We start from the raw sequence: 19213 nt of genomic DNA, 5'->3' as shown, positions 1-19213 counted from the left end.
GTATTTTGTTGGTGCTGGTGTGGTAAAAAAAAAAGTCTTTCACTCGGTGGCAAAGTTTGGTTAACATTCGTGCCTTAAAACCCTCGCAACACTCGCGGTTCAATATTGGAATCTTTCGCTTGCTCTGGTAACAATATTGGAACATGTGGTTAAACAACAACTTTGCCCCCTTGTAAAACAAATAACTATTTTTACAGTTTTTCGGTCATAATAAAATATAGTTAAGTATGTTTTTTTTCGGTTACTTGGACAGTAATTAATAATAAGAAAAAAATTTGGTGATGAAAGTTAATTGAGTGTAGAAGTAACTGTCAGGCTGACCGCAGCGCGGTTGACGCAGCGACGTGCCTTTGTAAGATTTGAGTCTGAATAAACTTTCGTATATTTAAAACCAATTATAAGACTTAAACAATAGTGGATGAACGTAAACTTAGAACTAGGAGGCGCTTTGCTGAAACTGAAAAACTCTGTTATAATTATAACTAGTTTTCAACAAAGCGTTTAGGGAAACTAGTTTAATTAGTGAAACTGTATTTTCACCAGGTTATAGTGCAGCATAATTATAATTGTAGAAATGTGACTGTTACGAAGAGACTTCCTCGTGTATTTTCTATTTTAATGTCTCATGGTGTGAATAATCCAACTTCCACTTTTTGGAAACTAGTATTGCTGACCAAAGCGTTACAAAAATATTTACCAGAAAACTTTCACCATAAACATGTTTTTTATGGTTACATATTCCCTTCAGGAATCTTATTTGGCTAGCGTGTATAAACATTAATAAACACTCCCATATACAAACATCCCATACACAGTCCCAGAAATATCAGCTTAAGAGCGTACACATTTATTTACACAGTAATTAGTATTAAGTAACTAACTATGTTTGTAACTTGTACTAACACTTTAGCACCTAAGGTTAAGAAACAACAGTAAATGTGATAGCCTTTCCTGCCAACAAACTGTTCTACAGTTTGGCGGAAAGTTTTATGTAAAAACTGTTTTACTTTTATTGAATAAATAATTTAAAATTTAAAAAAAAAAAATTTTTTTTTTAAATTTTGCTCAATTTTCATACGTTTTTCATTTTTAGTTTATATTTTCCAAGATCATGCACTACAAACTTACAAACTTTATAGCATTGTTACTGCCTTAGATGGTACAGTCAGCATCAATAGTAGCGAATGAAACAACGCACGAAAAGAACCTGACACTGAATAACTTTTCTAAATAGACAAATCTTTACAGTTCGCGGTAAGAAGTATCATATTCTACAGATATATTTTAAAGACACATTTTTTTATGTTTACCGGTTGCAAAATGACACTTCTGAAGCGTTGTTTGATTCAGTACTTCTGAGGTTGACTGTACCTACTCACTCCGCCTCACATCCTTACTCAATTACGTCTAGTGTCGGTTGCCGCGAAGCACTCCAGCAAAGCGCAGGTGTTCGTAGCCGTTCTAACTCATTGCATTAGCACGAGTTAGTTGTATGCAAGTGTTTTAAACTAGAATGTGTAGCTTGCATTTTTAAAAGGATAGGGATGGTCGGTTCTCCGTACAAACGTAGTTCTATTTTCCTCTCTGGATATTGAAGTTATGGTGCAAAATATTCTACGTGATTTGATGTAAGTATAGCATAACATGTCGTCATAGCTTTGACATATAAAATTTTTGGATTATTGAAAAAAATTCATTTAAATAAGTAAATATAAAAAAAAAACGATTACAACTGAAGTAGTATAATGTTAATAATATCCAGAGAATTAAATTGGAATTACTTGTGTGGAAATTTGATTTTTTTTTATTGATTTTACGGAGGTTCTCTACTTCCTCAAATAAGTTATATAAGTAAGGTGCCCGCTTTTATCATTACTTAGAGTTGTGTGACTAGTACGTATTGTAGGTAACATTATTTTATTTGAATTTTAAAAATGAATTACATTTATACTTTGCTTGGGTATCAGGGTAGAATATATTTCTGTTAACTTACTTATCTACAATGTACGAGCAAAGTTATTTCCAAAGTTTATATATAATAGCGAGTTTATATATGAGATACATATCTTATTTGACCTAAGAAGTATCTAAAATTAGTTTCTAAAAACTGACGGTTATGTACCATAAACTAGAGTTGTAGAGCTGTTTAATTTTGAAGTTTCAATTAATTCGGTTATTTCTGAAGGATTTCATCTTGTCACTAAACAAGATGAAATTCACCAGTTTACTGAAAAAAATATCAAGACGAATTCTTAGTAATGTTGCTAAGAGAGTTGAGTTCATGTATAAAATAATAATACTCGGTGTAAACTTGAATGCGTTTTACTTACTGTATTAAGCATGAGATAAGGTATAAAACATACTAGTTTGTTGCTCCAAAGATATAAAGAAATGGCGTTATTTTGCGAGTGTCCATTACTGGAATCGAAAAACTGCATACCTCCTATGATGGACAAGGAACAATTTACAAAACAAAAATTTACAAGAAACAATCCTATGTTAAAATAACCCAAACTAATTGTATTTATGGTATATAAAGTTGACTCATTGAGTATCAGTTGTCTTTAAAAGTAAAATTTGAAACTTATTTCACTGTCCATAATGGGGGATCCATTACTGGAGAACTGCCGTCCATAATTGGAGAAAAAACACCTAGTTTTAATTTGTTACCCATGAAGAAACCAATAGGAGTATCTATTCTGCAATACGCTTGAAATGTAAAAGAAGGATAGGATATTCAAGATTTAACACGCTTAGCGGTAGAATTGTTACATTTATCAGTGAAATATCAAAAACAGGCTAAATTTTTTCTTAAACTGTCCATGATTGGGTCCGTTACCTTACTTGGTCAATAAACAAGCTTTTGTTCTGAGTTATTTTTAGACGTATACTTTTTTTCTGCGCCATATAAAACAATTGAACTAATTTGTCTAATACAATAAGTTTTCTTATTAAAGAAATTGCCTCTCTGTACCTATTCTGGACGTGATGCATTGTATTAATGTCACCTTTGTTATAGAATTGTTGAATTCAATCGCACATAATATCTGATTGCTACATTTGATGAAAAAGATGCAAAAGAAAGATAGGTGGATATCCGGGCACCGTGATTGAACGGGTCCCGAAATCACACATTCGCACTTCGCAGCGGGGAAATAAAAGTGAAAGAAAAGATTGGTAAAAGGTAAAAGGGGGAAGTAGCTATAGATTTAGCCGAGATCAAAAGAGCGGGTACAAAGAGGAGGACACGTTTGAGGTCTTTCAATTGGGGCTCTATAGACGCTATTGCGGCGATCGCGTTGCACGATTGTGGCGTGGAAGTAAATATGCTATGTTTAATCATGAGTTGGGAGATCGGAGCGTGATTGGAACTTTTGTTTTTGTATAAAGTTCGTTAAAATTTTTATTGGTACTAGAATGCGGCTTAAACACGTACGTATAATAAATGCTAATGAGTTACAACGCTATTTAATAACAATCAAGGTGGTTTACAAAGATGTAGTCGCTTTTCGTTATGTTCTCTAACAAGCTTGTAACAAGCTACGGACAATAAACTGGATATCCCATCCAATTATACGTTTGATTAATTTTTATTGTACTTTTTTCTTGACACGTGAGAGGTTCCTAGAGACACTGTCCGATAGATTTATTCAAATATTTATGCGAACTACTGTAGTTCGCATAAATACATATTTGAATACATATTTGAGATCTATCGGCCAGTGTCTCTAGGAACCTCACACGAGTGAAGGAAAAAGTAGGTATAACACAAATAAATCAAACGTATTATTAAATTAAAACGGGACTTAATCGCGTAAAACTTACGTTTTATATTTAACCCGACGTTTCGGACATGACATTACGTCCGTGGTCACGGGTAGACAGGCTGGGAGTTGTATCAACATCTTCTAGCTGTACGAGTTTTTCGAACTACCCGCACTTGATTGTCATCAGTCACTTTTACGCTAGGGTTGCCACTCTGCCTACATACAACACTCACGACATCCGATGGTATGAGACGGAAAGTTTTCTCACGTTTACACTTGCTAATCACTGGATTCCACGAAGATGAAATCCCTTGCCCTTCATTTTGATTGAAATTACGATGTTTCCTGATTTCAATCGCTTCACGTACTTTCCTGCTATAGTAAAGACGTTCAGTTGAAAGGACTTTGGGATTATGCAGTTCAATCCAGTGGTTCGGTCCTGACTCTAGCAAATGCTCGGCAACCGCAGACTTATTTATTTGTCGTTTTTTGACCGCCGCGATATGTTCTTTGACCCTTTCCGCTATGGTGCGTTTGGTTTCTCCAATATAATAGGTGGCGGGGCAACTAAGGTCAGCAAAGGATGTTATTCCATATCAGACGCCAGGCGTTTATAAGATTGACTGTAGCTGTGGTAGTTCTTATATTGGAGAAACCAAACGCACCATAGCGGAAAGGGTCAAAGAACATATCGCGGCGGTCAAAAAACGACAAATAAATAAGTCTGCGGTTGCCGAGCATTTGCTAGAGTCAGGACCGAACCACTGGATTGAACTGCATAATCCCAAAGTCCTTTCAACTGAACGTCTTTACTATAGCAGGAAAGTACGTGAAGCGATTGAAATCAGGAAACATCGTAATTTCAATCAAAATGAAGGGCAAGGGATTTCATCTTCGTGGAATCCAGTGATTAGCAAGTGTAAACGTGAGAAAACTTCCGTCTCATACCATCGGATGTCGTGAGTGTTGTATGTAGGCAGAGTGGCAACCCTAGCGTAAAAGTGACTGATGACAATCAAGTGCGGGTAGTTCGAAAAACTCGTACAGCTAGAAGATGTTGATACAACTCCCAGCCAGTCTACCCGTGACCACGGACGTAATGTCATGTCCGAAACGTCGGGTTAAATATAAAACGTAAGTTTTACGCGATTAAGTCCCGTTTTAATTTAATAATATGAGTGAATATCGTGTTAGTTTAAATCAATATAAATCAAACGTATAATTGGATGGGATATCCAGTTTATCTGACACCATTATTCAGGTCATACGCCAACACATAATAAAAGGCGCTGCGTGGTGCGACGCGGGCGATAAATTGTGGTATTCGCCGTGATTCATGAGTGCGCGGATTACGCACGCCGAGGTGACACTTGGCCTTATTCGGACAATGCTTTATTTGACTGAGCGATACGATGACGATTCTTTGATATGTATTAAACAATTGAACTCGAATACGGATATTATAATCAATTTAATATAATATGCCCATTTGGTTAAGAATTTCTCCCTCCTTCAGAATGCAACTTACAGCTTTATAATATCGTCAGGTAATACTATCTGGTCCTTCGAAAAGTTTTACGAGTATAAGGTCAATGTCAAGAATGCTAGAATGTTCATTTTTTAATGATTCAGTTTAAAGCGTGGAATGCCTATTTAGGTTGTAAAAAGGCAATTCGATAGTACCTACCATTAGCACTTAATCGTTTTTCGTTGAACATTTACATGTAAATGGGCAAAGATAAACGTTATTACAGAGCCTGTTGCCGAATTTAATTTCGTTATTAATATCGAATATGTCCTATTATAACAATGTTTCCGTATTAAATATGAAATATGTATGTTCCGTTGGTGGTCATGGTAGTAGGTACATTTCGAGTATTATTATCAGCGTCAAAGTCGCTAACCCGATATCGGGTTCTATGCCCGTAGGAGCTTTTCGCTATGCGCGCATTTCTCCATGTTATCTGCTACGCTCGTAGCGCGTAGGACGCGCTTTGCTGGTAGATTAAATTATTCTTGAAATAAAACTATGAAAACGGATTATATCGCGTATAATGAATTTACAATTCATCCCGACATTTCGAACACTACAGCATTCATGGTCAAGGGTGACACGTCGGGATGTATTGTAAATTCATTATACGCGATATAATCTGTTTCCATAGTTTTATTTCATAACTAACCGAAGACAATATTATATTATGCTGTTGAATACAAATCTGTAAATAATTACCTATACTATAACTATTATTATACAGTGGGTACAGTTTCCTATTGCGGTTAGATGTTATTATTATCAGGTGTTATACATATTGTGCTAAAATGTGAGTGTGTTTAGTAAAACGTCCCACTTTGTCGGTTACCATTAACGCGATATTTATTTGTAGCTTTATATGAATAAACTGACAAAGCGGCTTTATAGCAATCGACAAAGTGGGACGTTTTCCCGTGCACACTCACAAATATTAATATTACACACTAAGAGCAAATGAGATGTATTACGGCAAATCAACAATAAGCTTCTCATAAAAACCACCATTGAAATCTGCATCCAACATTCTCATCTACAATTTTACACTCGATAAAATTCTTCCGTCCCAAATTTTATTGCAGCTTAAATCTTTAAATTAACTGTCCCTAAATAGCATCGGTATTTTAGACAATTAACACTGCTTTAAGCGACTCCGTGATAAATCCTGTTTCGGCATTACTTTTACGAGTCTCCTGGAATTACCGCCTATCGAAGCTGTGCCGGTCTCTCCACCTGGAATTGTATTAGCATTTTGTTGGCTGATTGAGAGCGCGGCGTGTTGGGCGCTCGGGTGACCAGCGTAGCGTGGTCCTAACGTGGTCCATAAATTGTATCAAAAAATGTGTAGCAAGTAAACAACCTTCTTAAAAGGTGGAAATGAGATAGATATAGGAACACATTTCATGTATATGTATAAGTATTTGTATATCATGTATATCGTTGTATGAGTACCCACAACATAACACGAGCCTTATTAAGCTTATCGTGGGAATGAGTTAAGAATGTACGTAACACCGGTCCGGTCCAGGTCCGGGCTAGAGATCCGTTCGGCGCCTAGTTTTTTATAACGATGACAGGTGGTCTCGTTTAATGCTTCCCCTATAGAGATGGGTAGGGGTGAGTAAATACTGAGTATTTACCCGTAATTTACTCAAAGCACCGAGTAAATACTCGTATTTACTCATTTGGGTGAGTATAAACTGTTACCTAAAAATAATTTAAAAAATGAGATTTAAGTACTTAGTCGTGTTTATTTTAACTGTGTGGACATGTTTAAATGAGATTTATATTATTAGAAGCTTATGGGAGTCTTAGTTTGTCGAAAAAAAGGTAATCTTTGTGAGAAAAAAATAGTGATAATGTTTAGTTAGCAGTTTTGTTTTAAGAAAGCAGGTATTTACAGTAAAAGTATGAGACTTCAATGAAATTGATGTTCTAGATAACGGCATGACGTTCGGAAGTGATTGTTAATGTGGCACTTACGACCTTTTATTAAGGGTTTTCTAAAGAAAACTCAAAAATGGCTCAGCTGGTGACGTTTAAAGTACTAGTTTTGTGTTTTGTATTATATGGCCAATAATTTGACGGTTTCTGGATATTTTTCCAACAACGAATTCGAAAGTTATAAAGGTATAAACATTATTTCGGCCTTAATTATCGTTTTATTCCAAAACTGTTCATATTATTAAAAAACTTTTTTAGAAACATTCAATTAATTTTTAAAGACCTATCAGATGATGTATAACACACTGGTAATTTCTGAATTTTATTTTTGTGAAAAATAGTTTCCCCTATAAAACCTTCGTTCCATATAAACCAGCCCAAAAAGCTATTTTCATAGTTTAAACCACACACTTGTTTTAATTAATATAGTTTTCGTTTTTTTGCTTGACTCTCATGAGTCAACTGCATAAAATTGATTGCATTTGACCCCATTTAACCCGCACATAAATAGAATCAATTGACATAAAAAAAGTTGCCATCAAGGCAATTATGCGTAATTGAAGTGCACTTTTTCGTTTTACTGATTTTAAATTATCGACAGAGTCGCAGCTGCAGGGTCAATATACGTAGGTATATACTCCCTAAATCCTATATTTACTTTTTTTGATTTCCATTTTTGAGTGTATGTCTTTAAATTTTTAACTTCTGATTAGCAGAAACGTCTGCAATCGATGCCACTAGGCTTAGAATAAATTTAAAAGTGGAAAATGTCTGCCTTGGGTGAGACTTGAACTCACGGCCTCTGGATCACCCAAGGCAGACATTTTCCACTTTTAAATTTATTGTATGTCTTTAGTTCCATATTCGTATGTAAGACTACCTATGTCTTTAGGTACCTTATTTAATGTATTTCCCTAATTGTACCTCTCAAACTAAGTACATGTTTTAGACAGTCTATTGATCTCTTAACGTCATCATCATTCTAATACTTTTAGTGTGAGTAATATCCCTACATTTCTAATTTTATAGACAGTAAACCACAATGTATTGGTTCACCGTAGTACTTAAAGATACTTCACCCAGCCACGGCAAGTGGCAGGAAAACACCTGGATTTACGGACACCCGCGGGAATCGTTTTGCTCTAAACTTGTTCCATAAACTCTCGCTTATCTAGATACAGTAGATAAGGTAAACGAAATATACGCGTACGAGGGTACACCTTAAATGGCCTTTGTCTCTTATTATCTGCCAGGTTTGTGGCAAATCTCTTAGCCTTTTGTGGCCAAAAAATACGGAGTCCATAAACAATCTTTATTGGTAAGACTTGCGGATTTATAAGAGGCCTACTGGTGAAAAAGGAGGGAAGAAATCTGGAGTAATTATGTGCACTCTCGAGAGACTCGAGAAAATTGGAAACTTTAAAATTCTTTTGTGGTTTTGAAGACGCGTATTGTTCCCAGCACAGACTTAATGCTGTCTCTTTTGTATTCTATTGTGCCATGCTATAAAATCGTAACCGTCTTGTTGCACGGCTTCTTAAAATGCGAAATTAAGGTAGGTATTTTCCAAAATTATTCCCTGTAATCGTATTAACATTCTGTTACTAAGCTATTCTGTTTTAACTTCGTCATATTACTCGCTGTGCTCACACACACACACGCTAGATAAAAGGCCGTCAAGCCGTCATTAAGTTACATCATATCATTATAAACTGAAATAGATATATACACTAAAGAAAAAGCGACCAAGCCCACTAGTGGCGAAGCCGGGAATCGAACCCGGGTCTCCAGCTATCGCGGCTGACGTGTTAAACCGTTACACCACCTCGCCCGCCGAGGTACCCGGCGAAATTTCTCTAGTGTATGTTATCTCTGAAGGCAAGGCGCCTTTGACCAACTCTAAGAGCGAGCAATTTGTGCTTGAAAAAACAAATGAAAAAATATTTAATTAAATAATTTGATTTGTTCCCTACATCGATATATCATATCAAGTTGTGATTTTAATGTTCGAATTTAGTCTCAGCGTACTTGGTTTTAAGTTTTAACTTTATTTTATTTAAATAGTCTTCCCGGTAGTTACTTAATGAACGAAATAGCCCTGGTTCTCAAGGGATTAATGAATAGTGTGCCCTCGTCGGATTCTGACATTGCTGCTGCCCTTGGGTCAGGACCTCAGGACCCACTGCGTTGCTTGTTAAGCCCGCTATGGGACGCGGACCTCTGTCAGTTTGTGGCCCGATTTAATTAATGTGCTGCACACTGTTTGTTTATAATGCAATCTCCTCCCTAACAGACACAGACTTAAAAAGTCTGAACAATGTGTGTGGTACATTGGTCCTAGAATGTATAATCGTTTGCCCAATAATCTAAAATCAACGGAATTAACCTATAATATGTTTATAAATATGCTCAAGGAATATTTATTAAATAAAGCATTTTATTCAATAGACGAATTTATGAATCAAAATAATTGTATGTGAACTATCGAATTTTTATATAGTAATTAAGATGGACATATGTAATTGTAATCTTTGTAAATATGATTGTATTGTATTGACGTGTGAACTTCTGTCATGAATAAATGAATTGAATTGAATTGAATTGAATTGAATGCAGTAATTTACAAAAGGTCTGAAAAGGGTAAGTTTGTTCTATGTCCAGTAAATGAGAGTAAACACTATCTACCTACTTAGGGCCAGTTGTATCATCCACATTTAACAGACACATCATCGTCACGCAGCAGACGTCTATGGAACTTCCCATACAATAAAATTTAACGAACGCTTTAACGGTGACAGACGGTTTGATGCAACCGGCCCTTAGTTTTTAGCATTTGCTACGGATCCCTTTGCTATTAATTCCTTAAATCCCACTGACTATACGACGATTTGGGCCTATATTGTAAGTTGGAAGTAAAAAGTCACACCGTAACTGACATCCGGTTACTGTCATGCAACCTGATCGGATACCGTGAGGTCCGTGGGGTAGTGTTTTCCTTTAAACAATAATTATTATTCAAGCTAAACAGTTACCTAATTTCTCCCTAGAAAACCCATAATTAATCCCTATTAATTCCCAAAAATTAATGTACGCAAAAAGTCACTAAATAAATGCTAACAACAGAAGTATTCAATAGGAAACTTAATACGTACTCCCTGAATGAAATGCGTACGCTCTCAGATATAAAAATACACGGAAAGGTCGGAAAGGTTATTTCAATCACTTACTGTGTACCAGACAGTCAAAGGCTCAAACGAGTCCAGTATACATGGAGTATTCCCATTTGTCCCCGCTGGACACAGATGGAATTAGAGTCAGACCAATGGAAGTTGACGATTGTTAAGCTGAGTTTAGACCAGCAAGTTATTGCTGCAAGTTTTGAGACACAACTATAGGTAAGCTTTCTTGCGTACACTTCTGTCTCAAAACTTGCAGCAAGAACTTGCTCGTCTAAACCTGGCTTTAGACTGCGCATTTGCGCAATGGTTATTTTAAAACATCAAACTTGTATGACCCTATGACGTTTGTTTCAACCCCAGGCCCCGTAGCCGAATGGCATTTCTCTGACGCGAAACGAAAACGAAACGCCGCGAAAGGTAGTCTGGCTCTGTCGCGAGCAAAATACATTTTTTAAAAAACTTATTCTAATTCTAATTAAGGTGCCTTGGTGACACCAATACGCCCGAGCGATAGAGATAGATATCTACTAGCGTTTCGTTTCGTGAGCGTTTGTGCCATTCGGCTATGCACCCTGCAGCTTGTGCCGAATAGAAATCGTTGTCAACTTAAATTGCTAATTCTCATTTTTCTCGATTTATTTTCTTCAATGGTCACGTGGGGCTCTAAAGTGTTTATGTACCCCTATAGGAACATCAATTTACAGGGTGCCTATAGTCATTCTGATAATCTCTTATGCTGCTAAAACGAAACGCTGTGTGTCTCGTTAACGCTCTTCCATATTAGTGTTACATTATCATTATCAGTTGCGCTTCGATCACTACAGAATTTTGTACTATTGGCATGTTGACTACTCCGCCAGATTTCTAGCTTACGAATCTTACGATACTCTGTACCCCATAATAAAGATTAGACTCGCCTGTGCTCGCGAGATCAATTGGAATACCTGCACGGCTAACAACTTGTTTTAACAACTCTGCTGGCTCGCTCTCATTCAAAAATTTCTAATTGCACCAGGGCGGAAACAAAAAACTGGGCCGACACGAGTATAGGAAATTACTGCCCTGAATTTGAATCATTTTAACGACATTCTTTTGCAAACTGTTAACGACACTTTTTCTTAGAAAAGTTACTGGCGTTTTATAAGTTGACGTTCTTAATTTGTCTCTTAGCGTGCCTGTGAAGCGTTTATAGCCGTAAATTGTATATTTTGCATAATGAAGGATCGCGTAAGTTGTTTAAGTACCTATTTATATCGAGGCGTGGCTGTTTAAGTTTTTCATAGAGAAAGAAATAGATTGTCATTCAGATATATATTTGTGCTCATACAGCATTAGTTACAGGAAATAACTTCTCTTCTTCTTCCTTTTAATTAAATTTATTTATTTGATAAAACATCTTACATAAAAACTGAAATGTAAATACAATGTTTTCTATGTATATAAGTATGTATTTATCTATCTAAGTACATACTTAGATAGATAAATACATACTTATATACATAGAAAATATTGTATTACACATTGTAAGCGACGATATACATATATCGTCGCTTAGCATCCGATAGTACAAGCTTAGTTTGGGGCCAAGTTGATTTGTGTAACTGTAAGGTGTCCCCAATAATTGTTATTTATTATGATTAATGCCTCCCAAAACTGTTTACACAGTTTGACTGTGGGATCCTCGTTCCCTCAATGCTGAGCTGAGGATCGCGACCACAAGTAGCGTGTCTCCATTGAGCGCGGTCATAAGCCATGTGGACTGCACGGTATAAGCTGCGGCCAGTTACTTAGGTCAGACTTAGCTGTCAAATACTTTAATGGGTTTTACTACCATAAATACTGTTACCAATACAAATACAAAATAACGAAAAAAAAACTCGTCAGTTATTTTATTTAAGTCAACAAATCATTTGCAATTGTGTAGGACAGCCGTAGGCAATTTCATAGAATGCTACTTGTAAAAACACTGCGTTCCTTAAATGAGAAAAATACATGTACATGTTAGACAAAAAAATACACAAAAAATGTAAAAAAAAAATCACACGAAACTAACACTGAAAGCATATTAGTAACAAAACTAATACTCAAAACAAAGTACACATTCAAAGTAATGAAAGCAGGTGTCTCGCTCGGCCCGGAGAGCGGACATTTTTTTGAGGGCGCTCCACGGGCGCTCCGTAGGAATAACAATGAGCCGTGCAAACAGCTGCAGTAATGGCGGCACTACAAACACTTCTGGCGCTGCTGCAGGTACGGCATGATAGTGGTACCTGACGTACCTGTACGAGTATCTACTTACACCGTTTCGTATGCAGTAAGTGCAGTAACCTAAATATAAACGTCATACCCAAGGACGATATAGCAAGCGTCATACCCACACTGAGAAAAAATACAACCAGTTTTCATGTTCGTTCAACAAGTTTTTTGGTTAAAATAGCGCCTACGTGCTCTTTGGTTCAAACAACAAGCTACTTGTCATTTGAATCGGCAATATATTTGAAACAACAAGTCGATTTTATAAAAACAACCTGACACATATTGTTTTAAACATACGTTTGGCTGATTCAAACGGATAAACCGCAACAAGTCGAACTTGTTAAATTCACAATCCAAATTTCTTTCAGTGCAAGAAGCGCTGGTAGCCTAGCGGTAAGTACGTGCGACTTTCGTTCCGGAGGTCGCGGGTTCGAACCCCGGCTCGCACCAATGAGTTTTTCGGAATTTATGTGCGAAATGTCATTTGATATTTGCCAGTCGCTTTTCGGTGAAGGAAAACATCGTGAGGAAACCGGACCAATTCCAATTGGAAGGTCAGATGGCAGTCGCTTTCGTAAAAACTAGTGCCTACGCCAAATCTTGGGATTTGTTGTCAATAGCGGACCCCAGGCTCCCATGAGCCGTGGCAAAATGCCGGGATAACGCAAGGAGGATGATGACCCAAGGACGATATAATACGGGACAGACAAAGTCCATACAAAAAAGCGTACCCCTGAAATGTATGGGCATTAGGCTTAAAACTAGATGGCGCTGTTTCGCAGCCTGGAAGTGGCCAAAGTCATATTCTCCCAAATATTTTTGCGTGTTTTTAGTTAGCTCTCTTTATCGCTCCTTCGTATTGGTGTGAAAGGGCCAGTTGCGGTTCGATCACCACGTACGACTCACGTTTCGTGGCGATTGAAACGCAACTAACGTGTCTTGCGTGGGCGACCGTCGCCATCGCGTCGCATACTTCCATATCGATAGGGTTTGATTTCGTATGCGTCGCATCGCCGTCGCGCGACCATCGCGCGACCGTCGCCACTTCGCAAAGAACCACGGCGTATGTGTCCCAGTCACATCTAATTTATAGGTAGATCTACCTATTTTGCCTGTCTACCTGTCTACCTATTTCGGTAAAATATTACTATTGTAGAAAATTCTCCCCTGAAATTGTCTTATAATTACAGCATTTTACTTAAATCGGAACTGAATAATCTGTGCTGAGCTTGAAAGTCTTGATGTTTGAGTTTTGACACTGACAGCCTGGTAGTGACAGTGACAGTGTCATTTGACAATGACATGACACGACACTTCTGACACCCTGACAGTGGCAGCTCTCGGAGACGCTCTTGTGTTTAAAATATTTTAACAAAAACATGTATAAACACCATAAAGAACTCACCAAGTAAACCAATAAATATATTTTTAATAGTTTAGAAGCATTTTTAATCATTAAACAGTTTTAATGATTAAAAATGCTAATTAAGTCCAGTGACTTACCTTAGATGGTATTAAAACAGGTAGATCTACCTATTTTTCACCTATTTTTTCAGTGTCTACCATTTTGTTCAAATTGTCGTTGCCGAAACATTAGTTGGTCGGGACCTTGATTTAATCCTCTACACTTTGGTGTTCGAGTAAAATGTTAAGGTGGGTATTCACCCAGGTAAAAAAGGGGTAGGTATTCGTGTCATGAGAACTTATTTAATCATTTCAATATCTGTATTTAGGTACTTAAGGAAATTGGACCGTAAACATTTTAAAGTCCCGTGTCATAAAACAGATCGCCAAATATACGCTAACGCTAACCTAGTGTGAAATTTGTCACAATGCAAAATTAGATGTTCCCAACAGTTTGAAATTATTACGGAATGTGAATTTAATATCCAACACGTGCATCCGCATTTCTAACTAACGCTTAAACTCTCGGATTTAATGCAAGTCTCGTACACGTGTTGCTCAGACTGTCTAAGCTAACTGTCCTAACTTCTGTGATATATGCTCCGCAATGCTATTGGTATTTCTTAGATGGGTAACAGATATTCTGGAGGATTTATAGCGTGCCTAAATGGCTTGTGGACAATTAGTTAACATTTGGCATACATTTTAATAACCATACAGTCCATACAGTATTTGACACAATCACTGGTGGGAACTCTTTTCGAAGTCGCAGTTTTGTATACAGAATTTAATTTTTATAACGGTATTGTTGTGCAAATGTGCCTATTTTGCAAGCACTAAACGTGCTAAGAAATGAATGAGACTCACTGAATGATGTCGAAAGTAAAGATACTTACTATGCATTAAAAATATAAGGCCCAAGGTCGAATAATGCTTTATGTGACATTTCTGCAAAAAAGCCTTATTTTTGAAATTAAGAGTATCGTATCAGAGCGACATCATCATATATGTATAATCGAATCTTCGAATCGGGATGATGGTTGAGATTGCATTTCACGTGCCGTAGCCGAATGACATTTCTGCGACGCGAAACGAAAACGAAACGCCGCGAAATGTTGTTTGGCTCTGTCGCGCCAATACGCAAGAGAGATAGAGATAGATATCTACGAGCGTTTCGTTTCGTGAGCGTTTCTGCCATTTGGCTACGGGGCCAGTTCGTTTGTAGATAGTGTACGTGCAGCGATCGAAGAAAGAAAAAAAAATCGGTTCAGGAGATTCGCGTGCATTATATTCTGACTACAGGATGTCTTGTATGGGCAGTATAACTATCAAAGATATTAAAAATGGTCACACTGTTATGTTGTTCTTCCACCTACACATTTGAATTTCCCCCAAGGTAGAAGGCGTTATTTTGTGCGTAAATTCACGCAACGTAACGGGCGCCTGTGACAAACGCTGACGATAATATCTCTTTCGTAGCTAAATATCTATTTCTATCGCTCTTGCATATTGGCGCAACAGAGCCAGACTGCATTTGCTACGGGACCTGGCCAGCCTAGGCTATGGAGCCTGATATTCTACGCCGTAGCACTTAGTACCGCATAGCTTGTTAGGCTTTAAAACTTATTCAGTGCCCAGCAGTGGCGTAGCGTCGATACAACTCGAATCCCAACGGGTTCCCTAAAATTCTCCAGTATCTGTAGAAGTCCATACAAAACAGATCCCAAAAACCCCTCCGGCTTTACCAACAAAAAAAACCGGCCAAGAGCGTGTCGGGCCACGCTCAGTGTAGGGTTCCGTAGTTTTCCGTATTTTTCTCAAAAACTACTAAACCTATCAAGTTCAAAACAATTTTCCTAGAAAGTCTTTATAAAGTTCTACTTTTGTGATTTTTTTCATATTTTAAAAACATATGGTTCAAAAGTTAGAGGGGGGGGGGACGCACATTTTTTTCTTTTAGGGGCGATTATTTACGAAAATATTAATATTATCAAAAAACCGGCCAAGTGCGAGTCGGACTCGCCCACCGAGGGTTCCGTACAAACTTTCAATGGTTAAAATAATCATACTACTCATACTCATATTCATTTATTCATATTTGTAACGCCATTTTACACGTCAAGATTTGATTTAAAAAAATAATATTTATACAGCAATAATACTTAGAGAATAAATAGACAGAAGATTGAAATTACAAAAAGTTAGGCAATATTCACATAAAAAATGCACAAAAATATTTTTCTAATTAGGTAATAAAAAAATTGTCATAAGTGTAGAACGGGTGCTCGACCAGCCAATTTTTTAAGCGATAGGTACTTAAAGTTCGACACACTAGGCGCTTCAACCACATATTGCGGCAATTTATTATAGACGGCAGGGTCCATCACATGTGTTAATTTGACCGTAAATTGGATTTCGCCAATTTACGGTCGATACCTACTAACTTTCCGGCATTTCGAATGTTGTACTTGGAACACATGTTGTTAGTTTTGTCACAGAATATATTATGTATAATAGTACAAGTACAGAAGGCTCACTCCTTTGATGTTCACAAAATGACGCCATTCTAAATTCTTACCTACATTAACAAACGGACTCACTGGCTCGGAAACACGTGTTTTGTCCTTTAATACCAGCGGGTAAAAACGCATTCTATCCACTAGTGGGTAAAGTAATTTGACCTTGAATAAATTCAAATGAACTGCTTTAAAATTGATAAAAGTAGGTGAATCTAGTAATAAAGATCATTTACCACCTGTGGAACTACTGGAAGCAGTGATAAACGCATTTCTTGCGTTGTAGTTTCCTCGCTACAGTGAGGGGAAAAGTTTTGTGTTACACTCGGGTGCAAATGTATTTTACTTCTCGTGTGTTAAAAAACTCGCAAGTTCAGGATTCTATAAATAACTCGCAAGTTCATGATTCTACAAATAACTATTATACAAATAACTATTATTGCGCCGCGCGAAGGTCGTCGCCAATGAATGGGCCGCGAACTCGCGGCCGCTGACATGTACTTGTAGCGCGGCGATAGAATCGCGGAGTGAGCCGCCCCTGGTTTTGTATGCTGCCAAGTTCTCTCTTACATAAATGGCTACCTGCATGATAACTATTTCAGGCAGTGTAATGAGTGTAAGGATTCTTATTTTTTAAAGAGTTGTTTGGCCGGAGTGTCTACTGTCTACAGGTACCTGAGCAACGATCCTGACAGCTCGTTTCTGAAAGCGAAAGACCCTCTCCCATTCAGGACAACGTCCCCAGAGCTCCGCAACGTACTGTATTAATGAATGGACAGTGGCGAAATAGCATGTCCGGGCTACTTCTGGAGCCACAGACTTTGCAACTCGACCTAAGGCAAAGCACGCACTGCCCCGACTACCACACGGTTTATCTACTTGCTGGTCCCATTTTAAGCCCAGGGTGGCTAGCCGAATGGCACAATCGCTCACGAAACGCTCACGAAACGAAGCGCTAGTAGATATCTATCTCTATCGCGCTTGCGTATTGGCGCGACAGAGCCAGCGGCGTATCGCTTTCGTTTGGCGTCGGAGAAATGCCATTCGGCTACGGGGCCTGATCAATCTTTAAACCTAGGAAAGTAGTCGTGGATGCCTGTTCAAGTATTTTCCCATTAATTATGAACTATCAACGGCGTGGTCATGCGGCCCGAAAGATTAAAATGCACAAAGTGTAATTAAAATGTTGGCAGCCTGTATCGCAACTGGAGGACCTACGGAAGTAATTAGGACAATAGATCCTTCCTCCTTCCTCCTTCCTTTCTTCCTCCTCCTTCCTTCGGTCCTTTGAGTCGTCGGCACCCAGGCCCCTTCTAAGTACAGGTTTGTACAAGTTTCTAATGAGTCGAGTCGGCAACGCACATGTGCCACTCCTTGAGTGGCAGGCGTCCATATGTAACAGTGACCGCTTTCCATCAGGCGGACCGTATGCATGTTTGCCACCTACGTGGTACAAAAAAAAACTCTCGACAAATTCACCTTAAACATTAAAAACTAAATCAAAATCGATTGATTCGTTCGGGAGCTATGATGCCAGCCAGACAGACATGTCAAGCGTCAAACCTATTATTATTATAACTTATAACACTCCGTCGTTTTTGCGTTGGTGGTTAAAAACAAGAAACTTCCTTCAAAACTATAATAAAACACAACTTTCTATGAAAATCGGTCAAGTGCGAGTCGGATTTCGAGATTTCCATACAAAAAGGTCATGAGCGCCTGACGACATGTGATGGCAACGTACACTAGATTTGTACTTTTCAAGATTTTGCGTATATTTTGGAAACTATAAGAGATAGAGCAAATAGACTTCAGATTTTGGTTGTCGGTGGCACAATTTTTTTGTTTTCGTATATATACACCATTTTTTGGACCTATGTGGGCAATATTATGGTCAGTGCAGTTCTAAACAGTCTTAAGCGCCTCCTTTTTAGTAGGAACTTAAGTCATTTTGGCAAATGATTAAAATTTTAACAATTTCTGAACAGAAATGAATTTCTTTCTACCTGTCCATGGCGCTCACAAAATTTCAAAACATTTAGTAAGTACTTGCAGCGGCAGTGAGTGAAAATCTCAATTTGAGTTTTTTTCTCTTAAGTCCGACTTACGCTTGACTGTAGATTTCTAATAGGTTTTCCTGTAATCTACAGGTAGAGGGCTATCTCGTGTATTTTTTTGAAAATTTTACGCTAAGTAGTTTCGGAGATAAGGGGGGGGGAATGGTAATTTTTCTTAAATAACTTCTAAATTACCAAAATAAAAACTATAAAAAATATATATTTGAGATGCTTATAAAATGCTCTTTCATTTGATATGTAGCACAATATAGTTCTAATAACTTTGATTTTTAATTTTCAATTTTACCCCCAAAAGTGCCCCTTATGATTAAATTTCGTTTAATTTCATTTAATTATATTGCATGTCCGTCTTTGGGCCACAGGTTTACATACGTGTGCCAAATTTCAAGTAAATCGGTCTAGTAGTTTCGGAGAAATCAGCTGTGACAGAGGGACAGACAGACACGCGAGTGATCCTATAAGGGTTCCGTTTTTCCTCTTTGAGGTACGGAACCCTAAAAATGGTCTTAGTAAACCCTTATTCATTTTTTAATACCTA

At 37.6% G+C, this 19213-nt stretch overlaps 1 non-coding gene across 1 annotated transcript; it reads right to left on the bottom strand.

Annotated features, from left to right (window-relative positions):
* Positions 1–9000: 9000 nt before the first annotated feature.
* On the bottom strand, positions 9001–9073 carry Trnas-cga. Its single transcript has one exon. It is a non-coding gene; the product is annotated as a tRNA-Ser (tRNA).
* Between the last annotated feature and the right edge of the window lie 10140 nt (positions 9074–19213).

The sequence above is a fragment of the Leguminivora glycinivorella genome, chromosome 6, assembly GCF_023078275.1.
Source record: "Leguminivora glycinivorella isolate SPB_JAAS2020 chromosome 6, LegGlyc_1.1, whole genome shotgun sequence".
NCBI classification, from domain to species: domain Eukaryota; kingdom Metazoa; phylum Arthropoda; class Insecta; order Lepidoptera; family Tortricidae; genus Leguminivora; species Leguminivora glycinivorella.
This window is presented reverse-complemented; position numbering and strand designations above follow the sequence as displayed.